At 38.2% G+C, this 27,751-nt stretch overlaps 1 protein-coding gene across 11 annotated transcripts in view; it reads left to right on the top strand.

Moving 5' to 3' along the window:
• The first annotated feature begins 1,542 nt into the window (after positions 1 to 1,542).
• MBNL1 (muscleblind like splicing regulator 1) overlaps positions 1,543 to 27,751 on the top strand; it is a 188,733-nt gene continuing 162,524 nt past the window's right edge. For 2 of the 11 annotated variants that reach the window (XM_081328796.1, XM_081328793.1), the window contains exons 1-2: positions 1,546 to 1,780; positions 1,908 to 1,999. The gene's annotated coding sequence lies outside the window, so the exon portion shown is untranslated. Of the gene's footprint in view, positions 1,781 to 1,907; positions 2,000 to 27,751 lie in introns of all 11 variants that reach the window. The other 9 variants (XM_081328801.1, XM_081328800.1, XM_081328799.1 and 6 more) reach the window with 7 other exon arrangements.

The raw sequence follows: 27,751 nt of genomic DNA, 5'->3' as shown, positions 1-27,751 counted from the left end.
GAGAGGCACCAATACCATGGACATCTTCCCATATTATGGACTCTCATCTTTTTTTTTCTATACAACTCAAAACTTCAAGGGATCAGTACACAGGCATTAAGTACCAGTGCTGAATGATTTGCACAAGAACCTTTTTGCACAAGTGCTAGCCCAGGGTATCTAATGCCGTTTTCACAAATGAAACCCCACATCAGCATTTTAATTGTCTGTCTTTCCAATGCAAATGAAAAATCTAATATTGGCAGGAATGCACATTCAGCTTAAGCACGTCTGATGCTAGCATTGTGTTAACAGTATTTTAGTTTCAAATCTGATGTTGATGTAGTAAAGTTGCAACACTGCTCTGGGCTAATATATATATATAGGTGCACAGTTTCAGTGGGTAGCAATGTGTGGGAAAAATAGGAGGTCACCATCATGATTCTTGGAGGATGAACTTGGAGCTCAACAGAACTTCTGATAAACGAGTTCTCTCCCTGTTCTTGGGCTGCTTCACTGCAGGCTGTAGGTGGGGACTCAAATGATTCATATTTTCCTGTTTTTTAAAAAATATATTTCACCTAATAAACATAGGTTTGGGGCCTACTGTTTACAGACCGAAAGGGTTGCAGCATTTTACTTTTTTGTCAATCCTCTCTGGTACTTGAGACAAACCTGGTAAATATGTAAATATGTGAGACCAGATCAAACTGCATTTTACCTTAGTGAGCTATGAGAAACCTATCTGTCTGAATGTAAGAGAATTCGGATCTAGGAGCAATGCTTCTCTTCTGCACCCATCTCTGGTTTATTACTCCCCCCTCCCCCGTATGGCATCCTTGGATCGGTTCCAACAGAACAGGGAGACCTAAAATTCTTAGGAGTAAAACGAGAAGCCCCAAATGTGCAGTCTTTAAAAAGAACCGAACAAACTATTGAGGCCATTTGATGATGATCGAGCGAATTGACAAGGTGCCTTGAATGTTAAGTAGTTTTACAGTTAGTGCTGCAAAGTCTGTGGGTGGGATACCATCCGGCGCTTCCACTTTGCAGAATCTCTTCACAGCAACAGAGCGGGACCAATTATCATTTTCCCCAGAGACGCTCCACCGAAAGAGACCTTTTGTACCCGCCGCATTTACACTACGACCCCCCAGGGGGAAGGGATGGAGAGAGGGATGTGATGCGTGCCTACGTGCGTGCCTGCTTCTCCTCTCGCTCGCTCTGTTCCCCTTTTCCTCTCAAGTTGTACAAATCGACTTGGGAGATACCAAGGCGAGCGTTTTAGGGGATCCCGAGCGCTTTCGGCGACTGCTTCGCGTTCGCTTTTTCACCCGCACCCGCCCCGCCTGCCGGCCCCCGCTCCCCATTCTCTCCCCGCCGAATCTATTCTAGTCCCCAGTTCCAAACCTTGTTTTGCAGACACACGCGCGCACACACACACACACACAAAAACACAGACCCAGACACCAGAGAGAAGCAGCGCGCGGCAGACCTTTCTCGCGCGCGCGCGTGTCTGTGTGTGTGCGCGCGCCCCCGCCTAGCCTCCCGCGCAATATGTATATCGTGTAATTTTATTTTATTTTATTTCCCTCCCTCCCTTCCTCCCTTTTGCATTCTTGCAGTTAGTACGCCCAGTTGCTTCCTGGTTAGAGCTTGCTGGATGGGGGAGGGGCGGCGCAGGCAGCAGCGGAAACTCGGCGCTTCAGATAAGAGCGCGCCCTGCACAGCCGTCGGCGACAGTCTTTTTGCATTGCAGCTGCCGGAGGTTTTAGGGCGACGAGAATGCCGCTGTGACAAGGCGAGTGGCGCGTCCCATCTCCCCCTCCCTTTTCTCTCCCTTACCCCCTTTTTTCTCCAGTGCTTGTTTTAGTTCTATTTGTTTATGCTTTTTTTGTTTTTTTGTTTTTTGTTTTAAAAAAAACAAGGTTTGGGAGGGTCATCCTTTCCCGAATACCTCCAAAATGCCTTGGTCGACCCGTCCAAGATCTGATGGTTGCCTCTGAAAAAATGTTGAGAGGTAAGACGTCTTTCCTTGTTGTCGATCGAGACTGGCGGGGAAAGGCGTGGGGGGGGGGGAGAGAGAGAGAGAGAGAGAGAGAGAGCGAGAGCAATGCTTTACGTTTCGATTGGACCCGCATATGCCGCCTTGGCTCTCCACGTCCCGGGGCTGGGGAAGCGGAGGAAACGCGAGCTTGAAGGGCCGCCGGCGGTGGAGACTGAAGGTCCCCGGCACAGTTTTAAGGATTTCTTCTCGCTCCCCTCGCCGAGCTTGGAAAAAAAAAAGGCAGAAGGTCGCAGTTGCAGTTCTGCTTCCAGCCGCCGTTTCCTCTCTTGCCGCGGGTTCGCGGTGTGTGTGTGTGTGTGAGAGAGAGAGAGAGACACACACACACACACACACAGGGCCCCCCTGCTTTGCAGGGTCGTGCAGTTTTGCAATCTGCACACACAGACACGCGCACACGCACACTCTCGCCCAAAGGCTGAGGCTAAGCAGGTGTACGAAAAGGCCCCCTTCCCTCACTGACCTTTGTTTCGGGCTTATATTACTCCTGAACTTGGCGTTGCTGAGTGTCCCTTATTTTAGACCAACGCCGCTCCACTTGGCTGTCGGGGTAGGGCACTTGACTTTGACAGGCCTCGCGTATCACAGCGCTCCATATTGCAGCCACCCCTCCGAGTCTGTAGCGTTACCTCCCCTGACAAAAATTAGAAGCATGATTCCTCCCTATTTTTTTCCCCTTGGTGGAGGAAAAATAAGAAATATTTAAAGTGTGCTGTAAAGCGGGAGCCCACTGTTTCTTTTTCTTTTTCTTTTTGAAAGGCTGACAAATTGCCTACCGCATTTAGATTAACATGTGACATGTTTAGTTGTACTTCCTTATATGGAGAGCACTATAATTTGGCATCCAGAGGGATTTGCCCAGGTTCACAAGTTCTGGAGAGCCCTAAATTATATGCAAGTGTTAAGAATTTGCTTGTATTTTGATTCAGTAGGGTGCAGATAATTGTGTGCCTTTTATGAAAAAATGCACTTCATGTGTGGGGAAAAAAACCCCCTGTGAAAACGTGGTGATTTAGGTTTTTTTCTGGGAATGTTAAATGTGGTGCAGTGTATGGTAGCGTCTGCAAAGTAGATAACTGGCACAATTAAGGTTAAAAAAAGCCAGCTCACTTGCTGTTTACCCAGGGCTTCTGAATTCTCAAGAGAGTTGTTAACAGACATTTGGTTTTAGTTAACATGAACAAAACTCCCAAGAGAAAAAAGTTGGAGGGGTCCCCCCCAACTTTGAATGCATATGTTTAGGTAGAGTATTCCATTTGGATTGTATACAAACATATAAGGATAATTTGCAAATGTTTTGTGACTGTATAGAAACGTAAAAGTCTTATACTGACAATTTATATGTGTAAATATTTTTAATAATAGGGATGAATATACATTTGATAAATAAACATGTTATAATATATATTGAATGGTTATACAGCCTGGACGTATGCTTCCAAATACGTAACGATGCCAGCCAGATATTTTCAAAATCCAGAGAACCCTTTGAGACACAGAAAAGTTAAGTGGCTAAGACTTGGAATATGTATTAAGAGAGAACAAGGCGAAAGTGAATATAATTAGTTAATGGTTGCTATGTAAAAGGTCCTGTTTGGATTGTACAGGTGTCAAGGGATGGATCATTTAAATAGTTTTCAACGGCCTGGAAAGGAGAATTTGTGCAGTCGTGTTGCAAAATGTGGCATTGACCACCATGACTAAAGAGGATTAGAGAAAAGCTCTTGAGGGAGACTTAGCAAAGGTAGACAGAGGCTGCAGCCTCCAAAACATGAAGTATGCTTGCTACTGCTATGTAGGATATTTTAAAAATAATGGAAAGTCATTTGCAAGTCTGATTTTGAAGCAGTATAAAGCAGCAAACCGGTGGCAATCTATTTGTAGTAAATCTAATTGAATTCAGTGGGTTCTTTTTGTAGAGACACGTAATACATTTTTGTTATGTTATATGTTATTTTGGCAACAATTCTTGCACTTTTATAATAAATAATTTATTAGACCTGGCCAATATCCAGTAGATCTATAGGAGAAAGACAAAATGTTTAAATTTAGATAGCAAAAAGATAGGGCATCTTTCAGTCATTAAGATAGGTCAAAAGTGACAGAGCAAGAATCTGGGGGAAAGGAAGAAAAGGTAAATGATAGGTATATTAATTATCACCAGACAATGAAGTAGTTAATTATCCAGTAGAATATATGCTTATTACTTTGTTGCACCAATCAAATATTAAGTGCTTCCAGGGAAATATCAGTTTAAAAACTTAGTTCTTTATGAAACAAATCTAAAAGGGTGACATTGGTGTAGTCTAGACATCACACTGCAATTGCTAAATCATTGCTAAGAATGAGTCTGCCTTTTTCCTTTTCTTATTCTTCTCTCCCCTGAGCTTGTATGTTTTGTTTTCTGGCTGTTGGCTCCAACTGATTTATATATGTCATACTGTAATGACATCTGATTTGGAATAATTATATTAGCTAACCATCATTTATTGATAAACCAGAATTTGAAATTGGGTTTTAAATTTAGAACAAGAGAAATAAGAAACTTTTTGTATTTGTAACGAGTTACATTAGTTTAAGCTTTGCAGAAATCTATTCTTACTGCTTTGTTCAAAAAGTGTTTGTGTGTGTGTGTGTGTGTGTGCTTTGGGGGGAGGGGTGGCAAGGAACTGTATTTGTACCAATTAAGGTTGAGTGTTTGTTTCATTGTAACATCTGATCCTGAACATTGCTTCTTGGTATACAGTAGGAAGAAAAGTAATTAAAAATTGACAAAATTTGGAGTGCTATGTACTCCAAATAAAATGATACAGGATATGGAGCGATATATTCCTAGGATCCATTTATGGCAGAAAAGAGGCCTGACATTATATATATGTTTGACCTGTGCAATATCTTGACTTTTCTAGTTGAGCATATTCAGTTATATATATTAGCCTTGGGAGCTTCTTTAGAACTATTGAACATCTTAATTACTTAGAAAAAGATAAGATAACCTTTATTGTCATTTTTTTTACTGTGGGCACAACGGCACACATCAAAAGTGAAATTTAGTTGCCTGTTCTCAAAGTGAAACACATACGTGACACACACCCAAACATACTATATACAACATATGTGTAGACCCATACCCCTACATATACATAACAAATAAATATTAAATACTGTCCATCTTGAATATAAAACAGAAGGAGGAAGCTTGAGAGTTCACAAGGTTAATATATAATGGCCTACATGGCCTGGGTCCGGGTTATTTGAGGGAACACCTGCTGCCGGCATCAAACGCCCTTCGCCCAGTGCGCTCCCACAGGGAGGGTCTGCTCAGGGTTCCGCCGGTGAGAGATTGCCGGCGGGTGACACCCAGGGATAGGGCCTTCTCAGTGGGAGCGCCTGCCCTCTGGAACCAGCTGCCGGTGGAGCTGAGAACTGCCCCCGACCTCCGATCATTCCGCCGGGGCCTGAAGACCTGGCTCTTTGAGCTCTCGGGCCCAGGCTGAGGAGAAATTTTTAATTGGGGTTTTAATTGTGCACAGGGTCAATTTAATATTTTTAATATGGTTTTAACTTTTGTATGTTGGATTTTTTAATTCCCTGTAAACCGCCCTGAGTCCTCAGGGAAAGGGCGGTATACAAATGCAACTAAATAAATAAATAAATAAATAAATGCTGTATGGAATGAAACTATGGCTGAATCTGGATGTTCTGCTACGGATACCACGAAGCCTCCTCCCAGAAGGTAATAAGGAAAAAAGGTCGTGAAGAGGATGTGTGGTGTCCCAGATAATCTTATGGACCCTGCTCAAGCAACGCTTCTGTGCTATGCCCTGGATGGAGGGGAGGGAACTGCCAATGATCTTTTTGGCCATCCTCATGACTCTGCACCGTCTTCCTGTCTGAAGCAGTGATGCTTCCAAACCAGACTGATGCTGTATGACAGGATGCTCTCGATCGTCCCCCTGTTGAAAGTGGTCAGGACAGGGGAAGGAAGATGTGCTTTTCTCATGCGTTGCAGAAAATGCACACGCTGCTATGCCCGCTTCACCAGTTTCTCACTGTTGAGCGACCAAGCCAGCCTATTTGTTAGCTGCACACCCAGGAATTTGATGCTGGTAACCATCTCCACAGGTGAATCATTAATGCACAGAGAAGTGTGGCTGTTCCTGCCTTTTCTGAAATCGACAATGATCTCCTTCGTTTTTCCAGTATTTAAAACTAGATTGATATAAAAAAGTTTGTGATGTATCATAAATGTGGCAAACCACCATTATTACCTTAAAACATTTTTAATATAGCAACTGTTTAAGCATTCATAACTAACCAGTTCCTTCTTGAATTGTTAAAGGTATAAAGTATAGGGCTACCATGCAAAACTACTTTTTTAAGTTTGAGATCTTGAATATAAAGGAATTCAGAAAGCTGATATATATATATATATATATATATATATATATATATATATATATATATATATATATATATATATATATATATATATATATATATATATATATATATATATATGTCTTCGGGTCATTCGGGTTTTTCCCCGCGTAGAACTAAAGGTGTAGGTGCAACGTTTTGACGGAATCCCATCCGTCATTATCAGGCTGGAGGCTTCAGCTTCCTGATGATGACGGATGGGATTCCGTCGAAACGTTGCACCTACACCTTTAGTTCTACGCGGGAAAAAACCCGAATGACCGAAGACCCACATATAAACACCCGCGAAAACCTCAGAAAATATATATATATATATATATATATATATATATATATATATATATATATATATATATATATATATATATATATATATATATATATATATATATATATATATATATATATATATATATATATATATATATATATATTAAAGAGGCCATTTGTTGGTATTTACTTTTCACCACAACAAATTATTATGTGATAAGACCATCTTTGGATCAATATCTTTAATATCAGTGATATTGCCTTGGCTACCTGATTTGTATCATCAGCCTAGCATCCTATGACTCACAACTAGAGAAGTAACAGGATCTCTATATTTGGCTTACTTATTGAGTGCTGAATTTTTTTATACATGTTGGGAAAGTATTTCTTGACTTATTTATGATCAGGATTCAAAATTCACTCATAAATTCTAAAGCATGGTTCATGTCTTTAATGATATTGGGATGTTTGTTTTCATTTAAATATACCTTATAATAAAGTAGTTTTGAGAGATGCCATTTTCCCACTGTTTACTGTTAAATGAAAGTGTATTTGTGTGTGTGTGTGCGCGTGCGCGTGCTGGTTAGTATTTTTAACGTACAAGCGTTGAACATGCCTTGTTAAAAGTATATAGTTGGATATAATTTTTTTAAAATCCCATTGTACAATTTAGCTTTGGCAATATTTTATTTATTTGTAGCATATATGGCTACTAAGTAACAAAAAATTGCCAAAAGAAAATACTTTTCTTTTAGACTATGAAGCAAAAATTAAATTGTCAGTGTATCTGATGTGTGGCTGTTGATTTCTTTTATGAGCTGAGTCCTTAAAATGTTTTCATAGGAATTTAGAAGTAAATGTGAACGTCACATTTTACACAAATGTTAATGTCCACCATTAAAGGGGATTTTCATTATTTAGAGCTCAGCAAAATAACACTGGATTCACATAGCATAATAAGCCACAATCTGACTGGTTTATTGAATAGGCCACAGTTATTTGAATCTTCACAGTTGTGAAGTCATAAATCTAGTGGTTCTCACATGGTGTAAATGAACCACATCAAGGTTTGTATGACATGTGAACTTGGTCATTCTGTTTTTTATTGAGAAAGAATTGATTGCAACATGCTATTTATTGAAATGAATAGAATTTCATTTGATTTGGCCTAATCTATGGAAAGTTTATTTAATAACATTTTGAATAATATAATTTGGATAGCATGTGAAAACCTGCCCTTCATTGAAAGGATAGGAGGAACCATTGCATCAGAAACACAAAGCTCTTTAACATCCCCTTATTTTGGAAGTGCTCAATGTTTCTTCAGTTCTTCAAGATGAGTTGGGAAGAAATTAAAATTACTTTATGGATATACTAAATATTATACAATAGTATATGTGCTTTAAAGTTTTGAACTGTGTACAAAAAGTGCAAATGATCACATTACTCATTAGTTTTAGGATTTACAGTAATAAACATCTTCTGAAATAGCATTAATTAATAACAGCCTGACTGAAAAGCAACCATTTGGAGTTGCTGAGAAATGTCATAGATTATGGATTGAAATTTGAGATTCCCAGAAGAGATGGACTATTGTACAGAAAACACTACAAAGAGTTTTAAATAAAACAAGCTGCACCACTTCCTTCTTGGGACTAAGAATTAGCAGACATTCCCTAGGCTGCAAGTACAAACATACCTTTGGCTGTCTGTTTTATGTACAACCTTTAGTTGCAAATTTTAACAGAGAGGTAGTGGACAAAGCAGAAGGTGGGGAAGCCCAGTAATTTGCAGGATGGGCCTTAATACCTCCTGATGTTCACAACTCTAGTGCCAGTTAGATGTGCTATTGTCAATTGCTGTCATTCTGAAAATGAACTAGGGAGAAACACACATGAGAATAGTAACAGAAATAAGCTTTAAAATATTTGCTATTAAAATATTTATTATTGCTAGAGTTGCAGTACTATGCCTTACTCTATGTATTTGCTACTGAAGATTAAAATACGACCTTTAAAGAAAAGAATTATGTAACATTTTAAAGGTAAGCAGTCAGTTTACAAGATGAGCTTCTGTATAGTACTTTGCTCTATTTTCTAGAGAACTACCAATTGTTCTCTATGGTGTATTATTTGTGCTACTGGATATTGTCTGCCATATTTTCACAGAGAATTTTGATAAATATTTAAGTTTTTGCAGCCACATTTCCCGAAACGTAATTCTGTCCCTATTTTTCCTGGGTTTGTTCTTTAACTGATATTCAGGAACTAGTTTTTGCCTTCCATTTTCCTGATTAAGTTAAAACAATTACTTTCTTAAAGAGTGAACAATGTGACAGAATAAATACTGTTTCCTTGCAGAAGCCCTAGTGATTTGGAATCTGACTGCCCTTTAAATGCTCAAGAAGCCATTAGAATGTGCTCCATTAAAGCCTGGAACAATGTTCCTCATTTATATCGCTGTATGTGGAATTGCAGAACCCATGCAAATATATCTAAATGTCACATTATAGAATAAGGAAAAAAAATAGGACCCTTGTAATCATTATGTGCTGAGAAAACACTCTTGAGTGTTCCATGAGATCAAATAAAGTCATATCTTTATTATGGCCAAAGAACAGGATCATACATGAGTATTAGATGTGAGCAGTTCTTTCTAATTCAAAAAAAGTAACATTTAGAGCTGCAGTGCAATTCTTAGTGTTGCAATAATTGTCCAAATAAGATTTTTTTTTTCTTATCTGGCTTTAGAGTGTCCGTTGGTTATTGTACTGCGTGTTCACTACAGACCTCATGGTGAATGCTTCCTTATATATTTTTAGGGTTCACACATGAATGTTGGCAATTTATGAAAGTCTGCCAACTCAGAGACATTGATAGATGCTGGCTTGTATGTGGATACGGATCTCAGCTATTTTATATGTCCAGAAGTGAAAGGGTAAAATTTCTTTTTCATTAAAGAAAAATTCAGTTGTAATGAATTCATTTAATTCAATTGGGACCATGAACATTTCACCAAATTTTGAATATCCACTATAAGTATCACGCGTAATAATTTAATAATATATAACAGATAAAAAATGCCTCTTGACTTGTTCAAGTCCTTGATTTGTACAGTGAAGTCAGTTTCAAGAATTGGAATGAAGCTATAATAACTAAGTTTTTATGGATATGTTTGTAACTTTCCAGTTGTTGTCTTACCATGCTTAAAGGAATTTGCAGCAATATTTACAGGCCTTGTGTAGAAATCCAGATTCAAAAGGCAATATGTGCTAAGTATGCACTTTCTAATTCTTATTTGACCCTTCAAATCTGGATTAGTGCAGAACTTTATTACATCATATGCAAACTTTTGAAATTTATCAAACAGTTCTGGATCTCACATATAGTGCATGGATTGTATTTCCATTTATAAAGATTCTGTATCCTAAGTTTGTATTTTGGTGTATATTCTAAAATATTTTACATCTTTCTTTACATCTTTGATATGTTCAATGTTTTGACTAACAGTAGGGAGGTGTAGGGAATTCAAAAACTGGAGAAGGTGTGCTGTCTCATCCATAACTTTTCATTATAGGTAGTTCTCAGTCAATGACCGTTATGTTGTTTGCAACTGTTTGAAGTTATGACAGCATGGAAAAAAGTGCCTTGCAGCTCCCCAGAACTGCCTTATCTATGAGGGTGGCATATAAATATAATAAAATCAATGACTGCCACAATTATGACAATTGACTGTCATGGCCCTCTTTGCACACTTTCACACCTTTCTCTCATCTTTGTTAATTGAATTTTAATTGAATTATAGTGTATGGTTTTTATTGTTTTAATATTTATATCATGTTTCATTTATATAGTTTTAAGCCACCTAGAGTCGTCTTGGTGACATGGGCATTATAGAAGTGGAAATAAACCCTCCCCAGCCACAGCCAGTTAATGAATGCACAAGAACCACAAAATCATGCATCAACTAATTCAGTGGGAACTAAGGAACAATTACTGGGACCAACGTTCCTGAATATTTACTTATTTGTGGAGAATTACAGGTTGAGTTTATTTTGCCCCTCCTACAGCCAGACTGTGTCCTGGCACCGCTCCGGGATTTCCATGGCATGAGGATGGCAGTGTTCAGCTGAGTGACATCAGTATAAAGTAGTGCTTCAAAGTTTGTAAACTTTTTCGAATTTTCAACAATTTCTGCATAAATATTGGCTTGGGTATCTGATGGGATTGTCTCACTTTAGATTAGGTTAGTAGATTAGGAGATGATCTCAACAGAACCCTGTTTTTATATTAGTCCATTTTATCTACTCTTAGTTAATTTTAATATTTTTATTCTCAATGTTGAAAGTTTTTTAATGTTTTAATGTTCTTATTGTTATATTATATTTTTATATTATAAGCCCTGTGCTACGTTAGAAAGATGCTCCTTTATCTTATTAAAACACATTTTCTGAGCTGTGAGTAAAGATATTTTGTGTTTAGAATTTCAGGCTTCATGTGCCAGAAGATAAATATACTTAAAGTGTTGTTTGTTTAGCTTATTTAGGATAACAAAGTGATTAGTCACATGACAAGCATAAATCTGACCAATGTCAACATTGGGACTGTACTCCCATAATTTTTTTCCTGAAAGATAAATAAAATATTATAAACATACCCTGAGTGTCTTCAGTAATCCTCGCTGAGCTGACCTTAAAAAGATTTGATGAGGATGTCATGCATTCTTGAATACGTTCTGCATTAATTTTGACTAGAAAAAAGTAGATAAAAATTATATATGCATTTATATAAAGCAAGTGGCTCAATCTTCAATCTATTTCTACAAAGAATTAGTTTTTATTTATTCAGAGGAAAATAATATGTAATTTCAGTGGTGTTGACATAACTGAGAAATTTGTGTGAGAAACTGAATAGTGTTTTAAAGGTGCAAACATGTTTTATGTTTTATATCAAATGATAAAACTAAATTAAATTCTGAAGCCTTCAGAGAAGTTGTATTGTTACTGGTTATTTGTTAATATTTAGATGCTAACTTTTTTTTTCATAGGAGCTATCATTCAGTATAAACTACAAGTAACATAAATGGTCATGTATGTGATTTCATTGCAAATGAGATTTTCATGTAAGCTACAGGGACATCATACATCAAACATTATTTTCTTCAGTTGTGACTGTAGACTTCAGAAAGACAAGAATGCACATTGCTGGGTCTGCCTTTAATGCTGTAGTTTTCTGTCTTCTACATTATTGTAGTTATTATGATAACTGTCCACATGCACAAAAGCTTCCATGTTTGCTGTTTGTTAAGTGGTCTAGAATGCAGGATAACTATTACACACAGATGTTACCACTAATCCAAGACATTGATACAGTATTGATCACTGGAAAAGTCATGTGGAAATAATTTGAAATCACTTTCAACCATACGTTAGCTGGAAAATATAGCATTTGTATACACAAGAAATTCAATTACCATAGCCAGAAGAGGCAGAAAGAGCTTGGAACATTTGTATCATCCAAAACTCAGTGCTATGAACAGCCATGTTGAATTCTCTAAAAGTGTTTCAATCCATCAATAAATTGTGTCCATCCAACTCACAAACAAAAAATAAATAAATACGAAAACAAAACAAACCTAGAGTCTCTAGATACTTTACTATATAATAGTAGTTATATAATAATATAACGAATAGATAACTATATTACTATAGGAACTTACAGATTTTACATCACTAGCTCCAGAATCAACCCTAAAGGGCTTCTGGCAAACTGTAAGGGTACGTCTGCGTAAGTGTGTGCATCCTTGCCTTAGGTGATAAGCTATTCCATAGGAGGGGAGCCTTCGTTGAGAACATCTGCTTTTGGTCCTTCTTCTGTCTTATGTCCTGCTAAGTGAAAACTCTCAGAATGTGTTCTTTATTCAAGTCAGAGGGACAGTTCATTAGAGAAAGGTGGTATTTTAGGTAAGAATGCACGAAATCTTGAACATGAAATCAGTGGACCCACCCAAGTACTATAATTGTTATGTGGGGTTTCAAATTATTTTTTTTATGGGAAAGATTATCTAGGATGTGTGATTGTATCTTGCACCTGGTATTTGTTGACCTCTGCTTTAATAGCAAGTCTCATGTCTCTTGTTTGCTTTTATGAACCGCAAATCTGGGCTTATGGTTTGACTTTTGAAATAGGTAGTCCCAGATCAAGAACAAGATCCATTCCTGAATCTAGAAAGTTTAAATTCCCTAAGTTTAATTTGTATTTAATTAGAACAGATTATTTAGTGTCAGCTAGCCAAATGCTTTTCTTAATATATAGTATTTATTTTACTTTCGTATGTATATAAAATACTTAACAAATGCCTTGAAACGCATAACATCTGAAACATAGTAATACAGTAAATAAACCACCCTGCTTGGAATTGCCTATAATCTTAAGACACTACCAAAATAATTCCTAGGTCCTTGGTTAGGATTTGAATTATTAAATTTCCACCAGTGCTAAACTCTGAATTTTAAGATTACCTACATATAGTAATAATGGAAGGACTTGATCGATGAATTAAAATCACCAAATTCAATCAAACATCTGGCTGGCTGAGTAACCATAATAATAATAAAATATCCATATAAAGTCTGGATAAATAGACATTGCAATACCTGGAGAGAACAGAACAGAAACAAAAGAATTGGAGAAAATCACAAAATATAAAGACCTGCAAGTGAAAGTATGACTCTGGCAAAAGAAAACAAAAAACAGGTTCCTTGGGCATAATTCCAAAACATCTGAGCACTGCCTGAAGATCATCAGCACTGACAAATTGTCAGTCAATTGCAAAAGGCAGCTTTACTCAGAACAGCTTACATCTTGTGGTGATACTTTAAACATTAAACAACATCTGTCTATCCCAGGTCCGTGGGAAGGACTAAATGTGTAGCCAAAATGCCAGATCCATTCTAAATGTCTGGCTGACTATGCAACCTATAAATTTAATAATAATGAATCAATATAATAATAATAAATTTGTTTAGACTGAAAAAAAGAAAAAGGATTGTCATTAAAGATTAATAGTAACACGAAAACATTGAGCAGCATCAGTTGTTTGTTGGCAGGAGGAAAAAGAACACTCCACCATTTCTAGTAATGAGCACTCAGTTTGTAAATACAATATGAGTTGTTTGCAAGTCAGAAATAACTCAGGGCTGTCTGTAGTTATCAGTTCATCTTTATTTCATCATGAAAAATAAATTATTCCCATTAATAGCAATGTTTAATGATTGCACTGTTCTTGATGATGAAAGGAAGCACTTCATCTTTGCTGTATTCCTAATTTTTTTTCTTTTAATATGAGCTTTAGCAAAGTAAGTCCCATTGTCTTTCTCTTGCTGTTCCTCTGATGACAGATCAAAATAGAGTAAAACTTTTTGACAGAGGTACACATTATGTTTCTTGAAGGAAGTTGAAAAAGAACCGTTTTAATTTACAGATGACTAATTTAAAATATTACTTAAACTGACTGGTATAAAATATGATCAAACAGTTGCTAATTATATTAAGTCAGTTGAGAGGAAATTGGAAATGAGGACACTTCAGCAGGGGAAAAGAAGAGACTAATGCACCATTGAAAGCTTTAGGAGACTTAGTTAAGAAAACAGTGAAGAGTCAGGTTTGAAGATGAACTAAATTGAAGGCTTTTCCACATACTTGGCTTTATGTACTTACCTGGTAAATATACTATACACTCCTCCCTTTCCCACATAGTAGAGTAAATTATCTTTAAACAGAAAATTTACTTTTATACAGGTAGTCCTCAACTATAACAATTCATTTAGTGACTGGCACTGAAAAAGTGACTTATGACCATTTTAAACACGATCATTGCAGCATCTCCATGGTCACATGGAATCATATACATTTTTTGACAAGGTGAATTACATAATTACTGCAGATTGAGAAAGATTGATGGTATTTCTACCTAGGTTTGAAGCTTGTAAACCGGAAAACAACATAGCCAGCTATTGTCAGCCTAATAATGAATGGTGGAAGATAGGAACCCTTTCAATCAATGTATTTCACATATCTCAAATACTATCTAAATACTACAAAATCTCTTTTTGTCATTAACTGGACAAAATGGTGCATCATAGGGCAATAATAATAGGGCAATAATTTTTAAACATAGCAACCTCAAATGGGCTAACTTATAGAATGTATCCAAAATGCAGACCCCATGACCCCAAGGGAATGAAAATAAGACCCGGTCTTTTTTTTCCCTCCAAAAGAGGCACCAGGTCTTATTTTCAGGGGATGTCTTTTTCACTTACCTCACAGGGGCGGCACCAACAGCCCCATCCAGCTGGCCCACTTCTTCTGCAGTCAAAGAAGCCACTTCATTTTGCAGCTGAGAATGGAGCTCCGTCCTGCATTTTGCACTCAGAGGCTTTTCTGGAAGGCTTCTGAAGCTGAGAACCGAGCTACACATTGAATCTACAGCACGGTTCTCGTCTGCAGAGGCCTTACAGAAAGGCCTCTGTTTGAGAAATGTAGGCCAGCGGACATCACAGAACAAATGGGCCGGTGAGGAGAGGCAGGTGTTGATTCATGGGAGGCCTGATAAATGGGTGCGTGGAGCCCCCTCACCACCCTAGCTTGATTTTTAGGCATGCACCTTACCCCAAAACAAGGGCTTATTTTGGGGGTAGGGTGTATATTAGGCTCACCCCCAAAAATTAAGCTAGGGCTGATTTTCAGGGTAGGGCTTACTTTCGGGGAAACACGGTAGGCTGCTGCTGAAGTCATGTGATCTTCACTTTCAACATTCTGTGACAATTTCCCAGCCAGTCTTGCAATCCCTTGCTCCCTTCCCCACCCAGCAGCAATAACTTACCTGTCTGCTGGGGATGGAAGGAAAGGGGAAAGAAGGAGGAAGGAAGAAGTCCTTGCCATTTCCCCTGCATTTTCCAGCAACTTGTGCTGTCCCTTTGCGTGCCTTCCCCAAACCACAAGATATCTCTGGTGCACACCACACATCTTTCCCAACATAAACAGCACCTTTTGCGCATCTCTGGGCAGGCTTCCTGACATGCTGTTCATCTATGCACTCTCCTGAAACTGTGTGGCAACTCTGGTGCACAGCCATATACTCTTCCCAACCCACATGGCGCACCTCACACACCTTCACATATCATTTCTGACTTGCACCCCATCCATTGGTTTCTTTTCTCCTCACCTGGCAGCAGTGACTTACTTGTCTATTGGCCTTGGACTTGCAATTTCCTGTTGGTTTTTCTCCCTGTAACATACCCACAAGAAAAATAAATGGGCTAGCTGCCAAGAAGTTGAGGGAAGGAGAAAGAAGATGGATGGATGGAGGGAGGGAGGGGTGGGTGGGTGGGTGAGAGGATGGGTGGATGGAAGGAAGATAGGAAAGAAGGAAATGACACAATGACAGAGGGATGTTGAGACTTTAGAAAAGGTGCAGAGAAGAGCAACAAAGATGATTAGAGGGCTGGAGGCTAAAACATGATGAATGGTTGCAGGATCTGGGTATGTCTAGTCTAACAAAAAGAATAAAGCAAATAAATTCAATTGAAAATTTGTTCCCACTACTTTTTTGCCTACCTATGATCATTCTGTTTCAATATTTAGATAAAAGAAATATCTCTGAAATAATGACCCAATGGGCCACTGGGTGTCTAGTATTAAATTAAAACTGATTGAGGACATTCAAAAGGAAAAAAAATATTTATGGTAAAGTATATTTCCTCTATTCATGGAAAAATGGAATTCCAGCTTCTTTGACAGATGGATCTCCAGTTTCTGCTTAAATACAAGTTTGTTCTAGTGTCAAACAGCTTTTATCGTTAGGAATTTTCATTAAATGTTTGGGGCAGCAAAGAACTATTTTTTTGTATCTTGTGGTTGACAGTCATTGATACATACAGAGCTAGAAAGAATAATTTGTATTCCTAGCTAATCATAAAGCGTTTTCCCAAGAACTGTGCATTTACTGAACGTGTTGGAGGTGTTACACAGCCTTCAGGAGCTATTTTATAAGATTTTAGTGTCTTCAATACTCTTCCTTACTCTTCCTGAGATGTTCCAGTATAATCTATAAACCCTAAACTAATTGGGAATAAGAATATTTTCTCTGTCCACTGCACAGGTTTTTGTCATTTGTTAGTTTATGTGAATGCCCCCCCTTCTCCCCACAACAGTAGTGTACTAGCATGGAAGTAGTTAAGAAATTACATCTGCAAAGAGAAGAGTGGCCTGGAGCACACTATCTTTAAAGAAATAGCTGATGGAAATATGGAACATTTCTGAAGCGTGAGCACTAATGGAAAATACCTGATTTAAAGTAGGAGAGTGCAAATTCTTGAAGTTTTACATTTTCTATGAAAGACAAATGTACAATGAAGGCTGAGCATGGAATGATGGGAAAATGAAAATGTTGTACTTGTAGCTTTATGAATTAAATTACTGATCTCATGTCTGCCAAGACTACTAAAATATCTTGAAATTGGAGTGAAAAGCATTCATAGGGAAATGTTCTATCTCATTTAAATTAAGTGTAGAAAAAAACAAACTTCAAAAGGAAAACTTGTTTAACATTAAGGTTAACATAATATTAAGAGTTTTAGCATACAGTAGATAAGTGGCAAGACACTGGTTGGTTATTAAAGCATGTGAGGACAGTCTTAAAGTGAATCAGATATAACCATAACATAATTGATTCACTGAGTTTTCTATCCCTAATGGGCAATAATAAAATGGGTTACCTGTACTTCCAGGTGTGCAATCTCTGACCCCCTTTTATATGATCCCCTAGAGTCCCCTGTAATCATGTTTGTTGCAAATTGGTGATGTAACGTTTTCATATCTTTGAAAAAATAAGAAACAGTAATACAGTAAGATTTAATATACAATTAAGTAACAACAAAAAATGTTTATTAAATTTTTATTTATTAATTTTTATTTACCGTATATACTTGAGTATAAGCCGAATTTTTCAGCCCACTTTTTGGGCTGAAAAAATCCACTTCGGCTTATACTCCAGTGAACAAAAAAAAGAACTGTCCCTTCGTTCGGGCCAGGCTGCTGAGAGAAGGGAGCGGCAGAGCCTTGCAGAGCTGGTAGAACTGGCGGCAGTCCAGCGTTGTTTCTCCCCCTCGTGCGTGCGTGTGTGTGTCAGACCCACGGGAATGGCTGGTAGGGAAGCGGCATTCCGGCATTCCCCCCCTTCCTGTGTGTCGAGCCCACGGGGCTTGACACACAGAGAAACGCAAATGCCGGACTGCCGCCACCTTTACTAGCCATTCCTGCGGGTCTGACACACACACACACACACACACACACACACGCACGAGGGGGAGAAACAATGCTGGACTTCCGCCACCTCTGCCAGCCCTGCAAGCCTCTGCCGCCCCTTCTCTCCGCTGCCTGTTCCGAACGAAGGGGCGTCCCTTCGTTCGGGCCAGGCTGCTGAGAGAAGGGAGCGGCAGAGCCTTGCAGAGCTGCTCCCTTTGGCTCCTCTTTGTTCAGGCCAGGCAGCGGAGAGAAGGGGCAGCAAAGGCTTGCAGAGCTGGCAGAGGTGGTGGCAGTCCAGCGTTGTTTCTCCCCCTTGTGCGTGCGTGTGTGTGTCAGACCCACGGGAATGGCTGGTAGGGAAGCGGCATTCCGGCATTCCCCCCCTTCCTGTGTGTCGGGCCCACGGGGCTTGACACACAGAGAAACGCAAATGCCGGACTGCTGCCACCTTTACTAGCCATTCCTGCGGGTCTGACACACACACACACACACACACACACACACACACACGCACGAGCTCGTTCGGAACAGGCAGCGGAGAGAAGGGGCGGCAGAGGCTTGCAGGGCTGGCAGAGGTGGCGGCAGTCCAGCGTTGTTTCTCCCCCTTGTGCGTGCGTGTGTGTGTCAGACCCACGGGAATGGCTGGTAGGGAAGCGGCATTCCGGCATTCCCCCCCTTCCTGTGTGTCGGGCCCACGGGGCTTGACACACAGAGAAACGCAAATGCCGGACTGCCGCCACCTTTACTAGCCTTTCCTGCAGGTCTGACACCCCCCCCACACACACACACGCACGAGCTCGTTCGGAACAGGCAGCGGAGAGTAGGGGCGGCAGAGGCTTGCAGGGCTGGCAGAGGTGGCGGCAGTCCAGCGTTGTTTCTCCCCTTCGTGCGTGTGTGTGTGTGTGTCAGACCCGCAGGAATGGCTAGTAAAGGTGGCGGCAGTCCGGTATTTGCGTTTCTCTGTGTGTCAAGCCCCGTGGGCCCGACACAGGAAGGTGGGGAATGCCGGAATGCCGCTTCCCTACCAGCCATTCCCGTGGGTGTGACACACACACGCACGCACGAGGGGGAGAAACAACGCTGGACTGCCGCCACCTCTGCCAGCCCTGCAAGCCTCTGCCGCCCCCTTCTCTCAGCTGCCCAGGAAGCTTGTCCACCGCCCCATACTTCGCGTCTCAGCGCCCATTTTCTCGGCGAAGACTTTTTTCGGGGGATGCAGCCTCTGCCGCCCCCTTCTCTCAGCTGCCCAGGCAGCTGAGAGAAGGGGGCGGCAGAGGCTGCATCCCCCGAAAGAAGTCTCCGCTGAGCGAGAGAATGAGGCGGTGGAGCGCTCCGCGAAGTATGGGGCGGTGGAAGCTTGCCCACCACTCCATACTTCGCGGAGTGCTCCAACACCTCATTCTCTCGTCTCAGCGCCCATTTTCTCGGCGAAGACTTCTTTCGGGGGATCCAGCCTCTGCCGCCCCCTTCTCTCAGCTGCCCAGGAAGCTTGTCCACCGCCCCATACTTCGCGGAGCGCTCCAACGCCTCATTCTCTCGTCTCAGCGCCCATTTTCTCGGCGGAGACTTCTTTCGCGAGATCCAGCCTCTGCCGTGCTGCACCGAGAGAACAGCAAGCCGCCCCATTCTCTCGGCGGAGCACTCCACCGCCCCATTCTCTCGGCGGCTTGCCACCCTGTTCTCTCATCTCAGCAGAGACGTCTTTCGGGGGATCCAGCCTCCAGCTGCTGCATTTCCCAGCCTCGGCTTATACTTGAGTCAATAACTTTTTCCAGTTTTTTGGGGTAAAATTAGGGGTCTCGGCTTATACTCGAGTCGGCTTATACTCAAGTATATACGGGTATTTATTTTTGTTTATTAATTTTTAATTAAATTTTATTTATTAAATTTTTATGCCAGCCATCTCTTATACAAGGTGACTCTGGGCAGCATACATTGTTTAAAACTCTTGCTCTAATTCCGGATAAACAAAATCACCCACTGTACTGTGTCATTCTCCTTTCTCTGCTGTCCACTACTTGTTTAAGGCAAAGATTTTGAGCACGAAGTAACCTATGTATCTATCAATTCAATTTAAAGAACACATACATTTGCTCTAAACTTAAATAAGGAATTGTAGCTAGTGATAAAACTGATGATACACTTGATTTTTTCCCCACTGATTTTTTTCAGTTGTAAACTTTAGTAGAAAATAGTATAGAAATAAAATCATTAGCTAGTTAGCTAATTAATTGAAAAGGGAAGGAAAGGGAATAAATATGGTCCTTCATGCCAAACCTCTGACTGCTTTTCTTATTGGATAATTAATTGAAGTTGCCTATATGTATTTTTTGGTTGCTGTGGAAGTATCTGGATATGGCTTGTACTTTAAAACAATTCCATTTGTAAATTCATCTAAAGAGAAACTTTTCAGAACACCTGTTTTGCCTAGGAATTGTACATGTTTGATACTGAATTAAAGATGAATACTTGATGGAAGCATTCGAATGCAACTAACAGCACAGAATAATTCAGCTATAAATAGTATCAGCTTTTAGTATAACAATAGATATGTCTTCGCAATACAACATCATGGGAAAAGTAACACCTACAAGCTCAGATTTGAGAGGAAAATGAATTTTAAAATCTTAATAAAATGTTTCAAGAGAGATATATTCAGGAGGTTTATTCTACAAAATTATTAAAGCAATAGCTTAGGCTGTCTAAATAGATTTCCAGTTTTAAGCATTGGTCTCAGACCTAAGTTCTAAATCACAAATTCTTATTATTTAAAATTATAAATAAAACATGAATAAAAACACTGCAGTCTATGCCTAATAGAATGGGGCACAATTGTATAATTGAAGGCTGAGATTTGACCCAGCACCTTCTTGTTTTACAATTTACTCATTAAGGTTGATACATCTTTCACACCTTGAAATAATATCCATTTAATGAATAGAAGCTATTGCAATCTTGTGAAGGAAGGGAGGGAAGGAGGGATGGAACTCAGATATATCCATATCTACATAAAGTATCTCTGTCTATAACTCTGTACAGTATCTATTGGGGCAAGGTTAGCCTCAATTTCTTGCCAGAAAAGTATTTTTAAGCTGATCTTTCATGACATAGATAATCAAGCAACGAATCAGCGGACACCTAGAGGCAAAGTCATTACCAAAAGCCAACATGGCTTTGTCAAAAAAAGATCATGCCAGACAAAACCTATTGCATTCTTTGACCAAATGACAAAATTAGTGGACCAGAGGAATGCTGTGGATATAATTTACTTGGACTTCAGTAAGGCATTTGATAAAGTAGACCACAACCTACTACATGATTAGATAGAAAAATGTGGGTTAGACAGCATCACCAACAGATGTATTCGTAGCTGGCTGACCGGCCGTACTCAGTGTGTGGTCCTCAATGGAACTGCATCTACACGGAGGGAAGTGTGTAGTACGATGCCCCAGGGCTCTGTTCTGGACCAAGTGCTCTTCAATATTTGGATGAGGGGATAGATGGGGAACTCATCAAATTTGCAGACGACACCAAGCTGGCAGGAATAGCCAATACTCCAGAAGATAGGCTTGAGGTAGAGGAGGCTCTTGACAAACTTGAACATTGGCGCTATCTAACGAAATGAAATTCAGTGGTGAAAAAGTAAGGTTCTACATTTAGGCAAGAAAAAACCAAATGCACAGGTATAGTATAGGTGGTACCTTGCTCAAAAGTAGTAACTGTGCGAGGGATCTTGGAGTCCTAGTTGACAATCACTTAAATATGAGCCAGCCGTGTGCTGCAGATGTCAAAAAAGCCAACACAGTGCTAGGCTGCATTAATAGAGGGATAGAATCAAGATCACGTGAAGTGTTAATACCACTTTACAATGCCTTGGTAAGGCCACACTTGGAATACTGCATCCAGTTTTGGTCACCACAATGTAAAAAAGATGTTGAGACTCTAAAAAGAGTACAGAGAAGAGCAACAAAGGTGATTAGGGGATTGGAGGCAAAAACAATAAGGAACAGTTGCTGGAATTTGGGTATGTCTAGTTTAATGAAGAGAAGGGTGAGGGGTGACATGATAGCAGTGTTCCAATATGTCAGGGGCTGCCACAAAGAAGAGGGAGTCAAGCTATTCTCCAAAGCACCTGAAAGCAGGACAAGAAGCAACAGATGGAAACTAGTCAAGGAGAGAAGCAACCTAGAACTAAGGAGGAACTTCCTGACAGAACAATTAACCAGTGGAACAACCTGCCTCCAGAAGCTGTGAATGCTCCAACACTGGAAGTTTTTAAGAAGAGACTGGACAGCCATTTGTCTGAAATGGTATAGGGTTTCCTGCCTGAGTAGGGAGTTGGACTAGATGACCTCCAAGGTCCCTTCCAACTTTATTACTATTACTATATATTTTCAAAATTTTTGCTTTTTCTGCTGTTCCTCCAAAAGGATTTCTGCTGTAAATAGTCATTTCCTGTTTCATTAAGACCAACAACCAGTGTAAGCATTCCAGTTACTTGCATAATGCCATTGTAATTCTTTATTTTCCTTTCCATCTGATGTAGAACAGGTTCTCAAACTTTGGAAACCACATAAACCATTAATCTTTAAATGTCAAAACCAATGGTGACACAAAGCTGATCAAGAGACCAAGCTTTATTGATAGAAAACTGGTTGTGTTTGAGTGATTTTTTTTAAAGTTTTCAGTTTTTCAAAACCAATCAAGTTCTTTTACAACTCCGAGTTTTTACAGATCTATGTATATTTAAAAAGATCTTTCAATATTCTTGTTGTTGAAATGTTATCAAAACTTAAGGTTGCAACAAGTTTTCTTCACAGCTAATGGGGAATTAAATTATATGTATTAAAACACACATAAATATGCACACCAAGAACATTATTTCTTCTTACTGTTTCCATAGTAATAATCTTATGCTGTGGTTGGCATGTTTTCCATTTTCGAAATGTATTGAATTTATATAAACCTTTACAGTATTGCAGTATTATTTCAATTATTAGTCCAAACCATCTTTGGAAGCATGCTTCTTAAAGTGTTTGAATGCTGCAGAAAAATAGAATTTGGCCATATTTAGCAATTGGAGGCATTCAAGTATGAAAAGTATTTAGAACGGTTTTGTAACTTTTGTCAAATATACTGGGCCACATAGGCAAAACATAATTATTTGGGCAGGCATCCAAAATGCTCAGAAATCCTACTTTCAAATGTTTCTTTAAGGAATTTGAACCTCAATTTCAACCATGTATCTAAAAAATCACTTTGCCAAGTAATGGCAAAGTTTATATTTTGGAGTATACAGACAAATTTAATACAGAATCCTGGAATGCTCAATAAAAGTATACTGCAATGAAGCTTAAACTTTTGATATTATTCCCTTAAAAACAAAAATCTGTCCAAGGAAAGCTCCAGTATTTTCTACGGAATATTTTTAATTCAGGTTAATGATTGTCCATCTACTTGCAGATGTAGGAAAACAAAAAGAGTTCTCTATACATGGCTTTAACTGTTATCGTCTCTGAATTCTACTGATTGGTCCCAATCTTATTCTGCTATAATAATAAATGAGATCTTAATAATTAAGAAACAACTTCATTTGGTATGTCAAAAGGACATAGTTGAAAGAATAAATTGTGTCCAGTTCCTGACATAATAGTATTTTATAAGAGGTTTGTTGATTTCTATACATTACTCATATAAGTGACAAGATTAGTATCCTTTGTTAATTATTAGAACCTTCTATGAGGGGCAAGGAAGGAAACACATAGCTTAAAAGTATTTCATTTTCTGAATTGTTCCATACACATTTTTTTTTAAAAAATGCCAGTGGAAAAGTATTGGATAGGAGGTTCTGTCTGTGCAGAGTTACACAACAAAGTGAGATTTCCTTTTGGATTTTATAAATAACTCAGAATCTTCTGGAGTGGGCAACAACACCTAAATCAAAGAGTCTGATGTTGAGAAAGTATCTTAGAATATTTACAGTAAAAGTCAGCAGGTTTAGGCATGGTCATGAATTAATTTAGGGATTCAAATGAACAGCCCCAGCATGTTAGAAAAATGTGAATGGTATAGTACTATTACCATCAGTTTGATAGAATCGAAAAAATCCTGGTGAAATGGGGTTTGGTGCCCAGAATATTCATAAGGATGTTGTCATAGATATTGATGCTGAGTGGTAGCGCCCTCAAGGATTTGATTGCTATATATCCAATTTCAGTATGTGCATTTATAGCTGCAATGTCATATCAGCAGAATAGGATTCTGTCAAGATCTGAGGGTTAGAATCTGGTTTCATAGTGTTGGGTTTATCCTCCTCTAATTTCTTCCCCTCTTTCTTATCAGCCTCATCTCAGCAGGTTATAATTGACCTTTAAGCTGGGTCTCATATAATAAAATGCCTGTATATTATATGATGCTCAATACATTCAGAGAATATACAGAATTATTAAAATAGTTTTAATTATTTAATTATTAAAAATAAAAATAACTTAAATCCATACCTTTAATTTTTTAAAAAAACCTCATTAAATATATATTCTATGTAGGTCACATTAATTTACAGTCTCAGTTTCAATATGCACTTTTTATTAAAATGATATATGTCCAAGACATGCTGCTATCCTTTTTAAAATTCCTTTATTTCCTTCTTTGTATGCCAAGCCTAAAAAATCCCTGAACTAAAAATCCCTTCACTTATGGCTCACCAATGAAAAGAGGCAGGTAGATGTTGGGAAGAAGAACACTGATATAGTGAGTAATTGCTTAGGTTCTTTCATGTCACACTATGGTTTAATGCAAGATTACCCAGTTTTGTCAATTTCCATTATTCACTTTAGCTCCCAGAATTCATCAGCTGCCATGGCCACTGTTGAAATCTATCTATCTATCTATCTATCTATCTATCTATCTATCTATCTATCTGCCTGTCTCAATGCTTGACAGCAGTGATCTTTCTTATTCTCATTTTGTGTCTTCCAGTCTTGACTCCTGGTGACTTTTGCAACAAGTCTTTGCAGTTTTGTACTGCCTTTATATTTAAGAATCAAGTAGAACTTTTGTAATGACACTTTGAGTGTAAGATCTAAGTTGAAGATCTTACCAGAAAGGGTGGTTTCTAGATTATTAAAAAAGTTTTTGTCCGATGAAAATGAGTCATGAAAATGAATAACAAGGGCTTTTACTTCTTCAGAAAGTTGATTTTTTTTCATTGCTGTTTTAATCTTAATACTAAGTCAACTTTCTGCTTCTAATATTTATATTGGTAATGGATTTATAGTTTAATTTAGAATTTATAAATTTTGGTTTAGACTTGAATCATTTACAGATTCATTACAGAATCCTTTCATTTGGATGGATTGTAGGATAAGAAAGGTTTGAGTTCATGCAGAACATTCTTACCATATTTTTGTTCTGTTTTTAACCTTTAATGCTGTATTTTAACCTTTATTCACACAAGACTCAGACATTGTAGTACCATGACCTGTTCTGATTTTTTTCATAACTTTTATTACTCATCTCATTTTATGGGCAAATTATTTCATAGCATTATATAACTTTTATTACATATAAAATGTAATTTTGAAATGAAATGAAAATTCAAATCTGAACTTGTGGTTTGCATCAGCATTTCACATTAGATACTAAGCAGAAGCTTTACATTTTAATTTGGTTAGGTTTTAACTGCTTCTGATGTTGAACTATGGTTTGATATATTGGATGTGAAATATCAGTGTACAGTATCAACCCGGTGTGCCAAACATGTTAAGGGCCCCATTTCCTGATTGTATAGCTAACTGGTAAAGTATCTTCCTCTTAATGTATATTTAATCTGGATTGACTGATATGGACGGCTATAGAAATTGAATAAAAAATAAATAATAAAACAGTTTGTTGAATATTTGCATATTTATATTAGATACATATTGACAACCAGAACTTGCAGGTAGTGCTTTTTATGTTATTTTATATTTACATACATACATATTAGCAGCAGCAATTTAAATCTATCCACCATAGTATATAATTATTCATCATGTTTATATATGAAATATAAAGGCCTCTTTGTGAAGATTACCGTCCATGATCTATCATGATGGTCCAGTGTGGACTGATAGATAATTATTGTTCAATTTTTCAATGTAAGGCTAAAACTAGGCCCTTAGATGCCCAGTGGGCTTCCAAGCCTAAGGGAGCACTAAAACCTGTTTCTTTTTTCTGCCTCTATTTTATAACAATAGTACTGCAATCTTTATAATTATAATGACTTTTTTATTTGGGATTTTTTTTAAAAATAGCTTGAATTACATGCTGTATCCTAGTTACTTTTATATATTTTCAGTAATTCCTTTGGAAAATAAAGTAATACAACAGAATTGTCCACTACAGTTGTAAAAAAACATTGTCGTGTTGCTGTGTGTGCATGTGTGTTTACTTATTTAGGGCTATGCTAGTTGTCCATGCTTTACAGTGCATGGTGGATGTAATATGATATGCATTAGGAAGGTGCTAATATTGCTTTGAGGCCTAACTGGCAGTTATAGTAGCACCTGCACTATAACTTCCTGCTAATTTATCAGCAGGAAAAGAGCTTGAAGCAATGCAGAGTAATAGAGGTGTTTCAGTTTTAGAAAGTGGGAGGGGGGGGAAGAGATGTTGTTTCAAATAAAGTGCCTCTTTAAAACTTTGAACAACCCTTAATTTTATACAAAAATACAGCTTAGGTAAATAGGAGAAGTCCAAACATTTCTTTGATTATATGGGTAGGAAGTAATGTGACTTTACATAGAGCAAAGCAACTACTATTTTGCTAATCCGAATGTTGAAATAGTCTAAATGACTAACTATAACTAACTATAAACAAAGAACTTGTCCAATTTTTTTAAAAAATAAAGGTTCTATAATAAAAGTGAAAATAGCATAAAATGTATATTTTTAACAATAATAAACACACTGAAATATTTATATATTTTTACTGTAAATAGTTTATTTTCTCTTTACCTCAGATTAGCAGTAGTCTGAATTAACTGAACGGTTTAGAAAAATCTGGAACTGATTCTCCATTGAATTTCTTAGTTGCTTGAAGTCCATGAGTAGTAATTTTTTCTTGTGTGGGTGATACAGAATATACATTTTGAATTATCCTACCATGGGCTGTAAAATATAATCCAGAAGTTATATCTTCAAGGCTCAGTAGGCTTCTTGCCTTAGGTTCATCCAGAACTATAAACTTTCCCAAACAAAACAGAGGCGTTGCAAGCATTTGACAAGCATGTTTGGAGGGATTGATTTGAACTTGTAAATCACACTTCGTCTGACATCTTCACCCTGGAGTATTTTTCTGTTTGTTCACAATAGTAGCCATGATATTTCCTACTTAACTACAAGTGTTCCCAGAATGATGTGGACCATGTCCTGTATATCTCATTTATCACATTTTCTACCCTCTGCTATCTACATCCCATAGTTCCATTAAGAAGAATGTCTCTATACTTTTAAGGTGTGTCATCTTCAGGGATCACTTAGTAAAACCTTCTCAGTTGCTGTACACCTCTGAAATCAGCCCCAATTTGTCTTGGAGTTTTGTAAATTAAGACTTGGCTTCTTCATGTCTCCTGCAGGGTGTGGAGTGTTTGTATTTGGCTTGGTTGTTGCTTATATTTTAATCCTGTTACTGTGTTTAGGTATGTAAGTT

This window comes from Vipera berus, assembly GCF_964194415.1.
Source record: "Vipera berus genome assembly, chromosome: 5".
Taxonomy (NCBI): Eukaryota; Metazoa; Chordata; class Lepidosauria; order Squamata; family Viperidae; genus Vipera; species Vipera berus.
This window is presented reverse-complemented; position numbering and strand designations above follow the sequence as displayed.